Source organism: Capsicum annuum, chromosome 12, assembly GCF_002878395.1.
Source record: "Capsicum annuum cultivar UCD-10X-F1 chromosome 12, UCD10Xv1.1, whole genome shotgun sequence".
Taxonomy (NCBI): Eukaryota; Viridiplantae; Streptophyta; class Magnoliopsida; order Solanales; family Solanaceae; genus Capsicum; species Capsicum annuum.
The window spans coordinates 76,591,220-76,611,217 of NC_061122.1; positions in this window are offsets into that span (position 1 = coordinate 76,591,220).

Below are 19,998 nucleotides of genomic sequence, written 5' to 3' on the forward strand. Positions count from 1 at the left end.
CAAACACAGAGAAAAATGTCAGGAAAAGTTCATGAAGGGGTTCAAGATCCCACACTAGTGGATCCGACTGTGGCACTCTCACGTGCTCCATTAGTCCCAAAAATTATTAAAGACTTATAGACACAACAACTGTTGAAGCAAGAGCATAAAGAAGCAGAAGAATCTAGACTTGCTATAAAGGTGGTAATAACTCATCAAGGTGGACTAGTAAGGCCGTGTATGTTATTGATCATCAATTCAAGAGATACAGGGGTCCATTTATTCTAGCATATAAAAATTTAGACCCATATAAGAAAGATGATTAAGATTTTAATTGCGTTGAACCTACTGAGTCTGGAGCCATTATTCCTTCTACTTTAGCCCCTAATGTGAAGTTTGATATCACTAGTGCTATGACAGAATTATTAAATCTGATGGGTTTATTTTCGGGTGAAGATAAGGATGATGGAAATATGTACCCACTTGTACCCACAACTGATGAGAAAAAGAGTGGGAATGAGTTATTTTATTAGGGAGTAGCATCATGAAAAATTAAGGAAAAGAGAAGGTTAAAGAGCCAGTGCTGAAGCCCATTCTAAGAGCCCTTCCTCCATATCCATAAGGATTGAGAAAGAAAAAAGAAGAAGGTAAGTATCATAAATTTTTATTTATGTTTAAAGAGTTGACCGGCAACATACCGCTTGTAGAGGCATTGAAGTAGATGCTATGATATGCAAAATTAATATTGGATTAGATCACCCATAAAAGTTCTGTTAGTTATGATCCAGTCAATAATATTTATCTTTGTAGTGGTTTATTTACTAGATCTTTCATATAGAAAAAGGAGGACCCTATTGCTTTCACAATAAGATGCACTATTGGGTCATCAAACTTCTCTCGAGCATTATGTGACTTGGATCTAGCATAAACATCATTCTCTTTGTTATATTCACATAATTGGAGTTCAGAGCTTCCATATAAACAACCATAACATTGGTGATGCTGATAGAATTATGAAGAAGCATGGTAGTATCCTCTAAGATGTTTTGGTGAAAGTGCTTTCTTTTATATTTTCTACTAATTTTTTATATTAGATTTTGAAGTGGACTTTCAGGTCGCAATTATCTTAGGAGGAATATTTTTACATACAGGTAGGATGCTGATTAATCTAGAGAAAGGACATTTGATCCTGCGACTCAATGATGAACAGATGACATTCAACGTATGTAAATCAATAAAGCAACCTAACAAATTAAGAGTTGTATCTATGATTAATGTTGATAATAAGAAGACAAATTCATTCCATGATGTTTATGTAGTTACTCTTTGGGATGATGGTTCTGATATGATTGTTCCTATTGAAGAGAGACTAGGTGTCGTAGCTCTAGCAGCTGTGATCATAAACTTTTATTTTAATGGTAAGTATGAGGAGCTAGTAAGTGCACTACATGGAAATGGTGACTATTTTTCACCAAAAAGGTTTTATTTAGACTTCAATAATATAACTACTCCACCTACTCACCCATCTATTGAGGAACCACTAATGTTAAGAGTTGAAGGCCTTTCCATCTCACTTGTGATATTTATTTTTAGGGCTTAACAATAGTTTTCCATTTATTAGAGATGCTGATCTAAGAAAATCAATAGTAGAGCCATTATTATTAGTATTGCATAGATTCAAGAGGGCCATTGTATGGTTCATTGCATATATTATGGGCATTCCATCCTGTTTGTGTACTCATAAAATACAACTTTAACTGGATTATGTTCCATCTATTGAACGTCAGAGTCAACTCAATCCTCCAATACAAGAGGTGGTGAAGAAAGAAATAATCAAGTGGTTAGATGTTTTGGTAGTTTATCCTATTACTGGAAATAAGTTGGTTAGTCTAGTACAATATATGCCGTAGAAAGGTGGAATTTCTATGGTGCCTGTGGGAAGAATGAGTCGGTGCCTATAAGGCTAGTCACTAGATGGAGAGTGTCCATGAATTACGAAAAATTTAATGCGTGGACTCAGTGGGACTATTTTTCTATACCTTTAATGGATCTGATATTATATTAGTCAGTAGGTAGAGGATGGTATTATTTTCTTAATGGGTACTCATGCTATAATTAGATCACTATTTCAACTGAGGACCAAGAGAATACTATGTTTACATATCCTTATATTATTTTTGCATTCAAGCGCATGCCATTTGATCCATGCAATGCTCCAGCCTTATTTCAGAGATGTATGATGTCTATTATCTTCGATAAGGTCAAAGACTCCATTGAAGTTTTTATGGATGATTTTTTAGTTGTTGGTGATTCTCTTAAAGATTCCCTAAGGCACTTAGAAAATGCTCTACAAATATTTGAAGAGTGCTAATAGGTACTTAATTGGGAAAATTGCCATTTTATGGACAAAGAGGGAATTGTTCTTGGCACAAGATTCAAAGAAAGGTATATAGATTAATCGATCAAAGATTGAGGTGATAAAAACATTACCTTACCTAATTTATATAAAGGGAATTTGGATTTTTCTAGGGAATATAGGTTTTTATAGGCCATTTATCAAGGACTTTTTGAAGATTGCTAGTCCTCTTTAGAATCTTCTTGAGAAAGAGGTAAAATTGTATTTTAATGATGTATGTAAGAAGGATTTTAAGACCATAAAATAACAGTTGCTGACTACTCCAATCATTGTGTTTCTCAATTGGTCTTCACCTTTTGATATTATTTGTGATGCTAATGGATTGTCCTTAGGATCTGTACGTGGAAAACGGAAAGAAAAGATCCTTCATCCTATCTACAATACTAGTAAGGCACAAAATCCTACTCAAAAGAACTATACCGTGATGGAGCGAAGAGTTACTGAAAGTTACTTATGCCTTTGAAAATTTTAGATCTTATTTAATTTGGACCAAGGTGATTGTGCACATTGATCATGCAACAGTTTGATACCTAATGGATAGAAAATATTTAAGGCCTCTGCTTATTTGGCGTGTACTATTGTTGTAAGAATTTGACTTTTAGGTGAAGGACAAAAAAAGGGGTAAAAATCAAGTTTACGATCAATTGTCTAGACAAGAGGAGAAAGCTATGCAGAAGGTTGCTACTGGGTTGGAGATTGATGATAGTTTTCCAGATAAGAATATATTTTTAGCCTTCCAAGATCTAATCCCATTGTTTGAAGATTATTCAAATTACTTAGCCAGTGAACTAGTCCCAGAAGATCTTTAATAACAGTAAAGGAAGAAGTTCATGTATGAGGTATGAAAAGTTTTTTGGGATGAACCTTTCTTATTTATAATTAATACAGATGGAATCATTTGTAGATGCATACATGAGTTATAGATGATGAGCATACTTTAAGGATGTCGTTCATCTCCAGTTGGGGGTAATCATAGATGAGCCCGCACAGCTCACAAAATCCTGCAATGTAACTATTATTAGCCAACCATATACAAAGAACCTCATAATTTTGTGTCTACTTTGATCAATGCCTGCGATAAGGTACTATTTATAGAAGATATGAACTACCTATGACTCTTATTCCAGAGTTGAAAGTGTTAGTAAAGTTGTGTGGCATGAAGTACATACTTGTAGATGTAGACTATATGTCGTAATGGGTGAAAGCTTTTGCGCTTCTTAAAAAGGAAGATCTTATTGTCACTGCATTTTTTAGAAAGAATATCTTTTCTCGATTTGATAAGCCACGTTCTATTATTAGTGACGGAGGGTCATAGTTCTGTAACTACCTACTCAAAAGCCTTCTTGAAAAATATAGAGTGAACCATGGGATCGAAATACCTTATCATCTACAACTAGTAGACAGGTTAAAGTGTCCAATAGAGAGATCAAGTCCATATTGGAAAAAATTGTGAATGCTAATACCATATAATAGGCAATAAAGTTAGATGATGTGTTATGGGCTTATCTCACAACTTAGAAAACTCTCATAGGTGGTTTGCCTTTTCAAGTTTTGTATCAAAAAGCTTGCCATTTACCAATTGAGCTTGAAGACAAGGCACTATAGGCGATATAGAAGTTGAACTTAGAGTTGAAGAATGCAGCCAAGTAAAGGTTAAAGAACATTAATGAATTGGATGAATTCCGTCTACGGGCTTATGAAAGTTCAACACTTTACAAAGAGAAGATGAAGTTGGATCATGACTAAAAGATTGAGAAAATGGTGTTTGAAAAGGGTAACCAGGTGCTACTTTATAATTCCAAGCTACATTTATTTCTAGGTAAGTTAATGTCAAGGTGGCATGGTCTATTTACAATAACAAGAGTTTTTCCCTATTGTTCTTTAGAACTACAAAGGGGTGGTGATCTTTCATTAAAGGTAAACAAACAAAGAGTAAAGCACTATACGGGAAATGTAAAAGAGATCAAAGAAGTAGTTTATTTTGACCTTGCTTACGTCTGAGTAATAAAGGTAACTACATCGTGTCACGGTGTTAAATGAAGCACTGCTTGGGAGGCAACCCATGTTTTTGTAGTTATTTTATTTATAGGGTAATGTGTTTGTTCAGTGTGCAAGACTATGGAATACAGACAAAATATAGACAAGGTGATAAAGTAATCATATAGGCTCCTTACATGTCGTATATATAAGGTATGACTCGTGTGTAGGAGTCATAATAACCTAAGATAAAATCAGAATTAGACATTAGTTTCTAAAATGAATACATTACTCAATATGAGTCGTATCCTCCAGGTACAGTTCATGAATGAGAATTATAACCACTCTAGAACTCAAATAAGTTCCAAGGATATAAGAGCCAAAGAAATAACCCGTAAACCTGGCTATGAGTCATATAAACCACTCGAACCCAAACTTACCAGGTTATTTCTATGGTTGACCCAGCCTAATACTTTAATAAAAGAGAAGAGGGTACATGATCGAGCACCTGTGTACATGCAGGATATGTTCAACAATGGGATATTTCATCATACAGGTGGAAAAATAAATAGAGTCCTGTATCCAGAAACAAGAATAACCACTACAGAGATGTCTGAATTACTCGACTTTGAAGAATAATTTAGTAATTACAGATTTGGGTGGATGATGAGAGCTCTTGAAAGATACAGTAAGTTTCTATTTCATACACAGCCTACGAGGGTAAGCTATAGAGGCAATACCCATAGGGACAACTATGGAAGGGTAGTGAACCTATCACCTCCCTCATGATTCAAGATATGCATATTGATATCTCTCCATAAATTTTTGAGAGATTATTGTATGGTCCAAAGTATCAAGCTTTGACCAACTTAACAAATATGGACTATAAGATAGCTGAGATTAGAAAAAACAAAAAATTGACACTAAATTCTAAAGACAAAATAGTGATTTTTAGGTAGATTGCTGAGCGGATACCTTTGAATGGTGTGCATGTTACTTGGTTTAAAGGAGGTATTGGATATTGTCAACATATAAAGAAGGGTACCATTATCTTTGAGAGTAAGGCTGGTGGACACTAGCTCGACACCGGCTATGTCCTACTATAAGAGATAATATTCTGAGCTCGGTTAGGGATGCTATGATATCTAGCTTCATAGTTCGGTATACATTTGATGTTGGTGAGTTCCTATCCCGAGAGTTGAGAGATAGGATAGTTGGTAGTCAGAAGGCATTGCTGGTCTATCTATGCAAGATTATGTAGATTTGATTAGTTGTGGAAGTGTTGGAGCTCCCTAGTATTGATAAGATGATAGATGCAAAAAGAACGGTTGATATTAGGCTTATCAGAGATAAGACTAACCCCTTGGCCTGATATGTTTGATAGGCAGTAGATGCTATGGCGTGATTCTTCCCGTATGATAATCAGCCTAATGTCCATGTGATAGATGATGCAATTGAGATGGAGCTTAGACTGCGGGCTCCCACAATGATGTAACGTGTAGTTCTAGTGCGCTACCATAAGTATAGTCTATGCAACCTAGGATATGGAGTATACCAACAGGTATTATGATGATATCCCAGGTAGCTTGGATCTAGGTTTTGACCCAGTTGGCTACATTAAATTGTAAAGTTGCTAACATAGAGGGTGGAGTGAAAAGGTGGATTGATAGGCAATTCGAGGAGTAGGATAGGAGAGTGCAAGGACATTTCTGAGGGGATTGAGGTTGTACCCCCGCCTATTGTTGATCTAGTCCCGACTAATGGGACAGTAGCTAATAAGAGTTCAACCTGACCGGAGGGCCCATATGATAATGGCATCCTGGTGCCTTGATTGCATATGTATGACCTTTATTTGTTATTTTATTTGTTCCTATTACACTAGGGATAGTGAAACATTCTTAAGTTAGGGGTAGGGGTTATTTCAAAAAATCTAGAAATAGCTATAAAATAGGTGTAGCTAAGACTGAAAGTCATATATGACATGCTGATTTGATGCTGACAGCTAAGATAGGGAGTAAATCAGTGTACTTATGGAAACAAATATTTTTAATTTTTGATTTTTGAGGATTTGGAAAATATCCTGTTGTATTGAAAAATTTTGAGTCTTTTGTGATTCTTTCTTTGTAATTGTTGACACACTACTGATTTTGACATGCTATAATGAAAAGTACTATTTCTTTGTATACTTGTTTGAGAATGTTTTGAATCTGGTAATGGCATTAGGATTAGGGATAACATAGTTAGGGAAAAAACTATTACATAGTTGGATAACTAGTACTTAGTAATGTAGCTATATGCAAGTATGTGTGTGCTCAACTGAGTTCCCGATTGTGTTGGAATCTAGAACATGCTCGATTGATTTTACCTAAGTCTAGGATAGTTAGGTAGGAATTGATAATAGGCCTTTTTGTATGAGTTGACTTGATCCTAAAATGCCTTAAATAAATGAATGAATCCCTTTAAACCAAATATTTGAGCCTTAATAGACAAATTTTTCTTGTTACACTTGTCACCTTTCCTTTTAAAATTACAATGAACCTATTTTGGCCCTGGTTCTCCTGTGGACACTGTGCACCTCAACTCAGTTAAATCGCCAAAGTTGAGGGTAGCTATGTTAGGGGTGTGTAAGAGGAAAATAAGAATGAAGAAATTGGGAATAAAAATAAAAAAAAATCTACTCCAAAATCATGAGCAAGTGTAGTGAAAAGAAAATTACATTAAAAAGAAAAATAAAATTAATAAGAAAAATAAGTCCTAAGAGAACCACACCCGACCAATTAAGAATGTGCTTAAAATTAAAAGGGTGACATATGGGTGGAAACAACGGAAAAAAGTGAAAAGTACGTGGACCCCAAGTAAATCATAGTATCCAGGAAGCTTAGTCATTAAATGAATCTAAAATAATATCGTACCAGTTCCATACCTATGTTATAGGCCAAGTAAAGTCCTATTGTGCTCTTACAATTAGTGTATGAAAATTTAGGAAAAGAGAATATGAGAAAGACCATGTCATTCTGTGCGCACTGGTGATGCTTCTTTGAGAGTGAGGGGGTCATTTGTTATATCCTTGATAGATTGATTTTTCCAACAGAAGAGTAAATGGGATTTCTTTGACTGTGAGTGCACATGGGTTATGCTTCTAAGTTGATATATTGTTCGACAAATGTAAATTATGTCTATGTCCAATTGTATAATGGAAATGTAATTCCATTATTAGATTCCCTTATGTTTCTACATGTGCTAAATTGTTATATACAACTTAGTTTTGTGAGTTTGAATTAGGCGGGGGATAACACAATTTAAATTAAATCCAATGTCACTGCCATGGGTATCTTAAGATCTTTCAATCTAAGCATCTCCTCCATACTCAAAAGTAGTTATTGGTTTTGTTTTCCCAAGGACATGCAAAAGTCTAAGTTAAGGGTGTTGAAGCGACAAGGAAACATGACACTTTTGAAGCTTAAAACCATGAATTTAGGATATTTTGTTGGATATGATGCACTATGGTCTCCATTGTTGGTAAAATAGGTTTACCATAGAATTTGCATGAAAAAAGAAGAAAAATACCTGAAAAGATTAACTCTGATCAGCATACTAGTAAGCTCCTGAGTCATAACCATTTGATATGATTGGTATGCTGAATTGTATAAGTAACAGAACCAAAATCCAACCTGAGGATCTAAGTGTGAGAAATATATAACTCAAGTATATATGTCTTAAGCTAGGATACGAGTCATAAGCAAAAAAAAATCTAAGCTACCATCCTGGAGTTGAAGTATAAAAAGTATACGAGTCAAAAGCCCGAGTGCCACTCGTATAGGGATGTCATATAGAAATTAGTGTTGAAGACTTAAAAAGACTGAAGTCCCTGGTGGATACGAGTGAAGGACATGAGCTGTACACTTAGTTACGACTCATATGAAAAAGTCGTATACTGAACAGAAAGCTGAAGCCTCTTGAGGATCACACACTGGAATCGATATGAGAGGGCTAGGTATGACATGTATTGATTCGATACGAGTGAAGATCAAGTCATACCTACTACTTACATTACATTACCTTCCAATTTTTATTAGTTTTTTTTATACTATAAATGCTCTAGGGTTTATCTTTTATTAGGTTAAGTTCTATTACGCATATTATTACAATTTTTTACAATTGTTCTTGAGATTTTATGGTTTATTCAATTAAAAAATTTGGAGTTTATTCTTCTTATTCTTGTTCAACTGATTTTATATGTTTTTTTAATAATAATCATGGTTTTTTGCATAAACATAAGCGGCTAATCTCCATAGTTAGGGCTGTGGGAACCCTGGCGTATTAGCTACATAGAGGAATTCTGAGCCTCAATCTTCAAGGGTTTCTGCATATAACTTAATCTTTTTTGCAATATTTTATCCCAAGTATTTACCATGCCTTCATATAGCCTATATTCGCACTCATCCTTAAAAGGGAGTTTTTGATTGGGAAAAGAAGTCAAGACAATGATTTGGGGCTTCTCACTGCACCTTTTTGTCACTGCGTGTCCTCTAATCACTTGCTGATACCTCAAGGAGTGAACTGGGTTCTTAGAAAGGGGAAACAAGACAGCACCTTGTGACTTACCCAGTAAAGTGTGAATTTTATCTCAGACTGTACTTGACATATAATAAGACTTATCTTGTACACTTTGCATGCAGAGCAATAGAACAATTTTGTTGATTATGAGAAATTTACAGAGTTAAAAAGCCAGGAAGAATAAGAACCTAGTTTTCTTCTCATATTTATTACAACTCAAAAGCACTTAAGACTTGGTTACTATTTGCAATTGATAACAAAATCCCCCTATTTACTTTTTTGAACTACTCATGGATTATATCAAGGCTAACAACTATTCACGTTTTCCCTCTTGGATTGAACCCATCCCAGTTGGTTATTATATTTGTAATCGACCATATTATACTTCAAATTGGAGTTTAGTTATGGGTTACATTAGTGGGAGGAAGCGAAGTCGGAGGAATTCTCTAATCAAAGACAAGGGAAAATATTGGTCAAGGAATATGACTTAAAATTTCATCAGTTGTGTAGGCATGCTCCAACATTGGCATCTGACATGAGGGCCAAGATGAGAAATTTTACTTCTGACTATCTTAGGGTTTGATCATTGAATGAAAGACTACATTTGTTGATCAAGGATATGAATATTTCTAGGTTGGTGGTTTATATGCAACAGGTGGAAGAGGAAAAGAGGAAGTAGGAAGAGTTTGGGGAAAGGCATTAAAAGAAGTTCAGGTCATCTAAATAAAGTATTGCTTAACAACAAGGTAATAGGGATGTCGGTAAGTCGCCAAAGAAAAAGTGTGGGAGTTTTGGTTCCTTCTCTTAAGCTAGTGCTCCTTACCCAAAATAGTTGGGTGATAGGCATCATTAGTTTGGTGATAATTTTTGAGCGTAGGATTCCCAATTTTAGGAAAGTGTTTTTGTTTTGAACTTGATATGGTGTATTTTGATGTTATTCTAAGGATGGATTGGTTAAAATCATGTCACGCGTCCTTTGATTGTTGGATCCGTAAGACTGTCTTTAGGTTCCATAGTGAATCAGTTATTGAGTGGGGGTATTCCATAGTTCTTAGGGAGAGGTTTATTTCTTATCTTATAGGTCATAGATTATTCAGCAAAAGGTATCTCTATCATCTCGTCTAGGTTAAAGATTCTAAATCGAAAGGTCCTTTTTTACATTCGGTTCTGGTGGTAAATGAGTTTCCTAAGGTCTTTTTAGATGATCTTCCTGGTGTTCCTCTTGATATGGAGATTGAGGTTTGTATTGAATTGGTTCCAAAAACTCATCCAATATCTTTACATTCATATAGAATGAGTCAAGCTGAGTTGAGGGAACTCATGGAGCAACTTAAGGATCTTTTAGATAAGGGTTTCATCCTTTCTAGTATATCCCCCTATAGACTTTAAACCCTATGGTTGCTTAAATTACTATCGGATTACCCGAAATTCTAAATTAAGAAAAATATTGAATTAAATTGGGGGATTTCATTGGAACTTTCCACACCACCATTTACAACTACTCGTTAGGCTAACTCTTTGATTTGAATTCAAGAATTCGGGGAATCTTGTGACTATGTCTATCTAAAGGTAAAGCATGTTGGTGGTTTTGGTATAACAAGAATTCTAGCTAATTAATATTGGACAGGCTAGGTTGATGATCATTGGCATCAATCTTTCGATAAAACCACAATGATTTCACCCATTGGCTCTTTCGAGCTATTAACAAGTGTCAAAATTTGCATAATCACCCAAGACCTCAACCAAGTATCCCTATGTCTAGGATGATGCTCTGGACAAGATTTACACTCCCTAAACACTTATTTCTAAGATTGAAAAGGGTAGTAAACTATATTCTTACTTGTCTACCATTGCCTTGTCCCCCTATAACCCTGTTTGGAGGATGTTATAGGTTACCAAATATTCACCAAAATCCCTCTTTTGAGGACGACAAAGGATTTCAAGAGCTTGGGGTTTTCACCCATCAAACCCATTGGGAGATTTGGGGTTTTCACCCATATAATTCCAACCCATAAGCTCAAGAAATTATGGAATCCATACTCTATAACTAAATTTCATGCAAACAAAACAATACCCACATACAATTACACTGTAGTTTAACATAATCCCAAGAATAAAGAAAATAGCTACTCATTAGATAGGATAAAAGAATTTTACCAAGTAACGCATCTATCAAATTCATAATAAGAGAGGGTAAAATAATATTCAATTCCACACTCCAATTGCACTAATTTTTATTTGCAACAACAATTACAAAAAAATCAAAAATCAATAGTCCCCTTTTTTTCTCCTAAATCTAGGGTTCTTCCTCCATGTCCCAAGTGATTTTGAATTTATCCCTATAAACTTTTCTTAAGCTCTCTAATTTTAAATAATCCCCATTTACTCATTTCTCTCATTAGGCTATAGTCGTAGAGCGTTGGCTGCGGTCACGTCTATGTGTAAGCGATCGTGTTGTATTAGATAAACTTGAAAGAATACGGTTGTGTTCCTCCGACCATGATCGCATCTCCCGAGGCTAAGTAATTTTCTTCTTAGTTGATAGTAACCGCGGTACCTGAGGTCGTTTCGGCTCTGAGGCTTCAGCTAAGTTTTTATGCTTCCATTTTATCATTTCAAGCTCCAATCCACATCCTTTTAACTTTTCAACTCTTATACCTACTAAGAGTGGATATTATTTCATTTAATTCAAATAATTACTCATTTACTTAGTTAAAACAAGTTAATGTACACTAATAACAAGTGCGAATGATTGGTAAAATCACGACTCATCAATACCCCCACCTTAAAGCAATTTCTTACCCTCAAGCAGCACTACTTCTTACCATGAGACATAATCATTTATGACCAAACTTTATGACTTAAAGAATGTCGACTTAACTTGAATTTAAACAACAAGTAGCTTATTGCACATATTCTAGGTTAATTTTAGAACACCCCTCATTATAAAATGCAATACTCAAAAAATGCATAGGACTTTAAAGAGAAATCAAGCAACACAAACCAATAATCTAGAAGTGGCTCACCTTTGAATAAAACTAAACCATACTCTATTTGCCTAATTATTTAGGAGGTGACAAAAGTCACTCCCCTCCATGTGGTTATATGTCATCCTCACAGGAAAGAAAATTTCTACACGCCAAACTACCGAATATGCATCAAGGAAATTTAAGTGCAAGAACTCTCCCTTCACAAAAGAAATCTCAATGAAACAAGTGTCATGCCATAGGATTGCCCCTATTTTCTTTCACAACTACAAAGAAAGTAAATAGTCGGAGATCTCAAAGGAAATTCTAAGGTTGTAACATAGTTTCGGGTTAAGATAGTATTTTAGGAGAAATATGGCTACACCCTTCCTTGAACATTTAAAACATACTTTGCATGACTCTTTTCCTAGTAAGGGTCACTCTTATTTATTTTCTTCCTTTCCTCATGCCTATCCTTTGTTTCCTCTATTCACCACTATTCTTTTCCTTCTATTTCCTTGCACTTTTATGTAGTTCATTCTTTTTTTGGGATTCTTTCTGTTTCTCAACATTGATTTTCAATACGTAGGCACATTTAGCATTTCACTAATACATTGTGATCCTAAACTAACTTCCGCCAATTTCTACCACCCCTAACATAGGATTTTAGCCTCAAGTTACATTTACAAGTTCAAGGAGGGTATGGCTCAAAAGAGTGATAGAAAGAATGGTTCACAACTTGCAAGGTGTTTTACAAAGAAAGGTTAAAAGGCTCAAAGTGGGTACTAGAGATTAGAATTATGCATGGGTAGGCCTTTTTAGTCTAGAGTGGGTTCTACAATCACAGTTTTGAAAGACTAATGGGGAAATTTCTAGATCAACAAGTGTAGAAAAGATGAATATCAAATATCTCACCACACACGACATGAATTTTTTTCCAAGGGAGCTTAAATGTCCCTCTCTAGAGAGACACCATCGGAGCTCAAAGGTTTGTTACAACACTGTTCATATCCATGCCCTTGATTTTTCTAAATTTTTATGTAGAGGAGGTTTCATCATTTTCAATAGTGCCATGTACAAATTGCTAAACTATGGCTACAACTAAAAACTTACTCTCCCATCGTGACTCAAAACGGGCAGACTAACCATATGGCTACTTTAGCTTCACTAATAGTGTATAAAGTGGCCCCACTATTACAAAATAAAATGCCATAGGTACTCAGACTTTCCTTGCCTCCTCGAGTCGTTACTCAGTCTATTAATTATAGGGCAAAGGGGAAAATATTGGTTGCAGATAAAAGATCTCACATAACCTAACTACACACCCCTAATTTCAAGTCTATTAAATTTAAAATTTAGTAAGTAACAGATATGACAAAGTCTCCCGTGGATAGTAGGCGTTGCAGTAGTCTGATGTCGTGATCACAGTAATAGGTCCGGGATCGTGTTGTTGTGATTGCGCTCTATTGACTGCAATTGCAGTAATTGATGCTAAAATCCCCTAATTTTTCTCTATTTTACATTACCTGCACATTTATTAGTTTTCCAACTCTGTTTCCCCCAATTTTTCTGAGTAAACTATTTATATTTCAAAAAAGACCTATAAAGCATATAAACAAACAAAAACGAATCAAGGATGAGTTGCCTCCAATGAAGCCCCAAATTTATCATCATGGCATGACTATTTTCCATTACCATATAGATTCTATGAATTCAACACCCTTGACCTTTGCCATAGTAGATAATTTTTCATTGTAGTGATTCACTCTTTGGCCATTGACTACAAAGTTCTTCCCTTCCTTATCTTCTAACTCAAATGCACCACTTGGGTAGACTTCAAAAATCACAAATGGTCCCGACCATTTTGGGCGGTGCTTCCGTACAAAGAGTTTCAAATAAAAATTGTAGAGAAGTACATTCTCTCCAACATGGAATTCTCGCTACAATATCCGAGTATCAAGCCATTTCTTTATCATAAACCTTAAGATAAAATTCATCCATCTTATGGAGTTGTGTCACCCGTGCCTCGGATGATTTCCTCCAATTTATATTTTTCCTCTTTATAGACCACAAGGCCTTATACTTAAGTTCAATGGGTAAATGATATACCTTAGAAAACACCACTTGATAGGGATACATACCAAGTGGGCTATTGTAGGGCGTTCTATAGGCCTAAAGTTCTTCATCAAGTTGTTGTGTCCAATTATTGCGACCTATATTTACCGTCTTTTTAAGTATGGATTTGATTTCGTAATTTGACACCTCCACTTGACCACTTGTTTGGGGGTTGTATGGAGTGGCAACTTTACACTTTCCTCAATACTTGTCAAGAAGAGCACCAAACATCTAATTGCAAAAATACGAACCCTCATCTCTAACAATTGCCTAAGGGGTTCTGAACCTTACGAAAATATTCTTTTTTAGAAATAAGGTGACATATTTGCTCCCGTTAGTGGGGAATGTTATGGCCTTCACTAATTTTGAAATGTAATTGACGGCCATGAAAATGTATTTATTCCCAAAAAAACTCACAAAAGAATCCATAAAATCGATCCTCCATACATCAAAAAGTTCCACCTCTGATACAAGCACAAGGAACATCAAAAGTACAAGGAATTATCAAGGGGGTCAAGGCTTCGAAATTAGAAACCAATTGAAGACCTTTTGGAGTATTTTAAATCCTCGGCCAAGAGAAGGAAGGAGGGGATCTTATGCACTCAATAGGTGCCCCAAGTGAACGTTAACGAAGACATTTGGCACTCCAAGGAAACACTTAAGATGCTCATAATTCCCTTAGCTCATTAAGGGTAGTTTTTTCATTTGGCATGTAATAGTATAAATAGACCGTTTTGCTTCTCTTTTCATTAGACTTTGATGAAATTAGATATTACTCTTATATTATAGTTTTTAGTCTCTACGTTTAGCTCTTAGAATCTGAAAATTGGTCCAACAACATTTATAGTTAGGGTTTAACTTATTTTGGATACTTTGGCAAGAAAGGTGTACTTGAGGAAGATTGTTTCGTTTGGGTCACCTAAGTGGAAATTTTGAACTCTTATTTGTGAGGTGAGTTGAAGATTTTGAAACATTTTCTAGTTCTAATCATTGAATAGGAGTAAGGCTCTTTCTATCTATCCTTTAATTTCAAGCATTCTTCTTCTTCATGTCCATTCTATGTGTTATTTTCTCTTTATTTGGTTGCTGGAATTTGTGTCTTAGTAATCAATTTCGTGTGGTTGGTAGTCTTTAGGATATCATTGGGTATCAAATCTTTGGTTAGGGTTGTTCCAACATCCCTAAATCTTGGCTTTAGTGTCCTTATTAAGAAAATCTCACAAAAAAAGTCAAAATATCCGAAAATCTCAAAAAAATTGTTTGTTGTCTTGTTGTTTTTAGTATATCTGTGAGTTACAAGTTAGATCTACTAAATTTTATTGTGTTTTTTTGGTTTCAAGTGTTAGATTCTTGTTCTGTAGCACTTAAAGTGTCTAGATCTAAGTTTGAAAGAAGATTTAGTTGTGTTTGAGCTAAGATCCATTATTGTTGTGGCATTTTGAAGCTTTTTTGAAGAGGGTAACGTGTGATTTGTGGTATTGTGGATGATTTGTGGCTGATTTATTGATATTTGAGCTTGTCTTGGTAAAGGGAATCTAGATCTAAAAGAAAATTTGAAATTAGGGTTCATTTGCCAAGTGGTCAAACCTTGGTCAACTCTTGAATATTCATATTGTTCTTCATCATCTTCAAAACTTGTTGAATAAGAATATTCAAAGTCGTAGTTTGATCCATAAAAAGAAAGAAAGAAAAGGTGAAAGTTATTTGTACAAAGAATATTCCCTAGCATATTAACAATCTTCCAAAAGAAGAGGGTACAAAGGGAATATCAAAGTACAATTGAAAGTACAAGGGGGGACCAATCCATTTTGAATTATTTGAAGCTCCAAAAGTGCTCCAAGCCTTCAATTTATTCCTCCCAAATGAAATTTCTTCTTCTCCTAAGTGTGTTTGGCCGAAATACGTGAATTCAGATTTTAAAATTTTGAAAAGTGACGTCCAATTACAAGCTACCACGTCATCAATTTGATGACCAACCGAATTGAGTTCAAATTTAGATTTGCTAGTTTCTAATTATTGTTTCTAGTTTCAATTTTCTTTGTTCTATCACTAATTAGTAAGCTAGTAAGTACCTACTAGATTGGTTATTAGATTAGAGTCCATTTTTTTGTGTCTTCAATTTTTGTGTGCTTTTTTTGTTTTAATTCGTAGTGTTTTGTTGGTTCAAGTCCGACCATCACTTTATTTCAGTCATTTCAAAAAAAGGTTGATTCCGGACAAAATATTCTCACTACTCAAGTAACTTACCAAGTATTTGCAAATTATTTAACACTTGTGAAACCAAGTTTGAGGTAAGGTTGAGTGAGAGTGTGGTAAGGCCTTCTTGAACTAACTTATTTGTTCATTTTATAGGTTTTCTCTTTGCCGTTTTTTGCTTCTTCTTAGGTACATTTACCCTGAAATCCGAGCGTACTACTTCCCAACCATTAGGAAATGACGCTATTGGAGCCTGGATGGCTCGGATTGATGCCTTGGGTCAAGACTTTGCTCAAAGAATGGATGATAGTCATGATGCCTTGAGAAGAGAAATGAAGAGTGATATAGATGCTATGCAGACTGAAATTTACATTTTCAGTGGAGGACTTGATCGTGTTGAAAGTAGGAGGAACTCACAACCTTTTACTCCTATTCCCTACCATGCATCCTCTAGTGTCCAAGCCAATAACTCTTCCATGACTATAACCCCCGAAACCCTCCACCATAGGATTATTACTCCAAGAGCTCCACAAAACCAGCCACTAAACCAATCACAATCCTCTCCTAACCGTACCCTACAAAGGCCAATACCTCACGAAATGAACCAAGTCCAACAAGAGGGACTTGGAACTCAAACCCCACTACCAAATCCAAAAAAAATACCTCTAAAAGTTCTGAACCCTCAATAAGTTCAAACCACTCAAAACCAAATATACTACACTTCACCAAATCCAGTGCCACCAACCCAAATCAATCTTCAACCAAAGCCGATACCCCCTCTCCAAATCACACTAAACCGAATTCCCTTCATCCAAGTAAAAGGAGAGGAGAAAAGAGAATCCAAAGAGAATGAGGACAAGATTCAAGATAGAGATAAAATAGATGGTGAAGTGAAAGGAGAATATGAAGAAAATAGGGAAAAGGAAAGGGAAGTTTTGGGTAGTGAAGTTAGGATGGAAGAAAAATGCTTGATTGTGGATCTTGTCAGCAAAGAACCTTTGTTAGTCACTAACCCAAGTGCTATAATTTTGCCTAACATTGATTATTATTACATGAAGGTACAAGAAGATATATTTCCAAGGGAGAATTCAAAATAACTACATCCCAAACATGTGAGAGTTCCAAAGGCACCAATGGCCAAAAACTCCAAACAAGTGGACTGCCCAAGTCTAACTCGAGCTAACATCACTACTTCCTAAATTTTATTGAACATAAAATGTTGTGATTTAGTGTCTTGTGAAGTGGTGATGGGTTTAAAAGTGCATTCTTCTCTACTTGGTAGCTCTTTAGTTATGAACAAAACTGAAAAGGCTAGTCCATACACTTCTTTGAGCTTGAAATGTTATGATGTACCCTATAGTGTGATGGGTTTGTGTTTTTTTAACATAGGGGTGCATGGTTCTTCTCTTAATATCTTCCTTAATTTGTACCATGATTAACTTGTTCTTAAAACTATTCACTCCTTGAACATGAGAAGGGTGTGATTAGAAACTTTCAAGTTAGTGTTGATGCTAGTAATGATGGTATTGATATGGAACATGGTCCTTTGAAATTGTGTAATAAAGTCCCTCATAAATATATTTTTCATTGTGGCCTTGTGTTTTTCCATGTGGTGGGTAATGCCTTGACTGATCGTGGTCTTGGTATGCTAGTGAAAGGTGTGGGTCATCTCGGCTAAAGTCCTTAACCTTGGATCCCATTTGAACCCGGAATACTGTTGAGCTGTGAAGGTTATAATTGCTGGTCATGCTTCCTTATCTTTGATATTAATGCCATTCTTGTCTTTGGTTTCATTTATGCTAATCTTTTAATTTCAAATACTAAGGATATTTGGGTATATGTCAAGTGTGAGCAACCATGGGTTTATGATATGAGTGTGTTACTAATACTAACCCTCCTACTAAGAGGATTGTATGTTTGTTTTTCTCTCTCTTTGGTTTTTGGAAGATCTGAATTTGAGGAAAAATTCCTTCAAGATGGAGAGGATGATATAAGCATAAGGAGCATCAAAAGTACAAGGAATTATCAAGGGGGTCAAGTCTTCGAAATTAGCAAGCAATTGAAGACTTTTCGGAGTATTTTGAAGCCTTGGTCAAGAGAAGAAGGAAAACTTATACACTAAATAGGTGCCTCAAGTGAAGGTTAATGAAGACATTTTACACTCCAAGGAAACACTTAAGAGGCGCCCAATTCCTTTAGCTCATTAAGGGTAGTTTTGTTATTTGGCATGTAATATTATAAATTGACCATTTTTGCTTCTCTTTTCATTAGACTTTGATGAAATTGGATATCACTCTTATATTGTAGTTTTTAGTCTCTAGTTTTAGCTCTTAGAATCTGAAAATTGGTTCAAGAACATTTGAAGTTAGGGTTTCACTTGTTTTTGATAATTGGGCAAGAAAGGTGGACTTGAGGAAGAGTGTTTACTTTGGGTCACCTAAGAGGAAGGTTTGAAATCTTATTTGTGAGGTGTGTTTAAGATTTTGAAACATCTTCTAGTGATAATCATTGAATAGTAGTAAGGGTCTTTCTATCTATCCTTTAATTTTAAGAATTTTTCTTCTTCATCTCCATTCTATGTGTTGTTTTCTCTTTATTTGGTTGCTGGGATTTGCATCTTTGTAACCAATTTCGTGTGTTTGTTACTATCAACATCCAAGTTAGACTTGAGGGGAATCTCGTGCCTTTTTGAAATGCCTCCACGCATTTAACAATTGTTACAAGATTTAACCAATTCAACGACATCCTTATCCATGTAAGTCCAATAAAATCTGTTTTGGACAATCTTGGCGGTAGTTCGGACTCCTCCATGATGACCACCATAAGGTGATGAGTGAAAAGCTTCAAAGATGTCATTTATTTCAAAGTCCATGACACACCATCTAATAACTTCATCGGTACACTCTTGAAATAAGAATGGCTCATCTTAGATATATTACTTTGCATCAAATAAAAAATATTTCCTTTGATGAAAACTTAGTCAATCGGGGAGTACACCACTTGCGCCATAGTTGGCAAAATCGACATACTATGGTATACTTTTCCCTTCGATGGCCATGATCAATTCTCCGGGGAAAGCATCATCAATTTCTATTTCCCCATACTTTTTATTGTTTCCTTTTAATCAAGAAAGATGATCGACCACTTCATTTTCATATCCTCTCCATTCTTTCACCTTGAAGTTGAACTCTTGTAGTAAAATAATCCACCTAATTATCCATGGATTTTCTTCTTACTTTTCCATGAGATACTTGAGAGCAGAATTGTCTGTATGCACTACCACCTTTGTGCCTAACAATTAGGCCTAAAATTTTTTAAAGGGATAAACAACCACTAATAATTCTAGCTCAGTGATAGTATAGTTACGTTTGGAATTATTTTAGCTTTTGTTAGCGTAGTAGATTGGATGAAAAATTTTGTCCTTGTATTTCCCTTTCACAACACCCAATTCAATACCATTAGCATCACACATTACCGCAAATAGGGATGTACAATCCAGAGCCACAATAATACGAGATGAAATGACCAATTCCATAATATGCATGAAGGATTTCAAATATGTTTCGTCAAAGCTAAACTTAGATTCTTTTTCAAGGAGTTTACACATAGGATGTGCTATATTGGAAAAGTCTTTGTTGAAATAACAATAGAACACGACATGTCCAAGGAAACATCGGACACCATTTAGGGAAATGGGGGATGGGTGTTTTGCAATTACATCACCCTTTTCTTTATAAAATTGAATGCATTTTCCCAAAATTTTGTGGCCTAAGAAAACTCCTTCTTTGACCA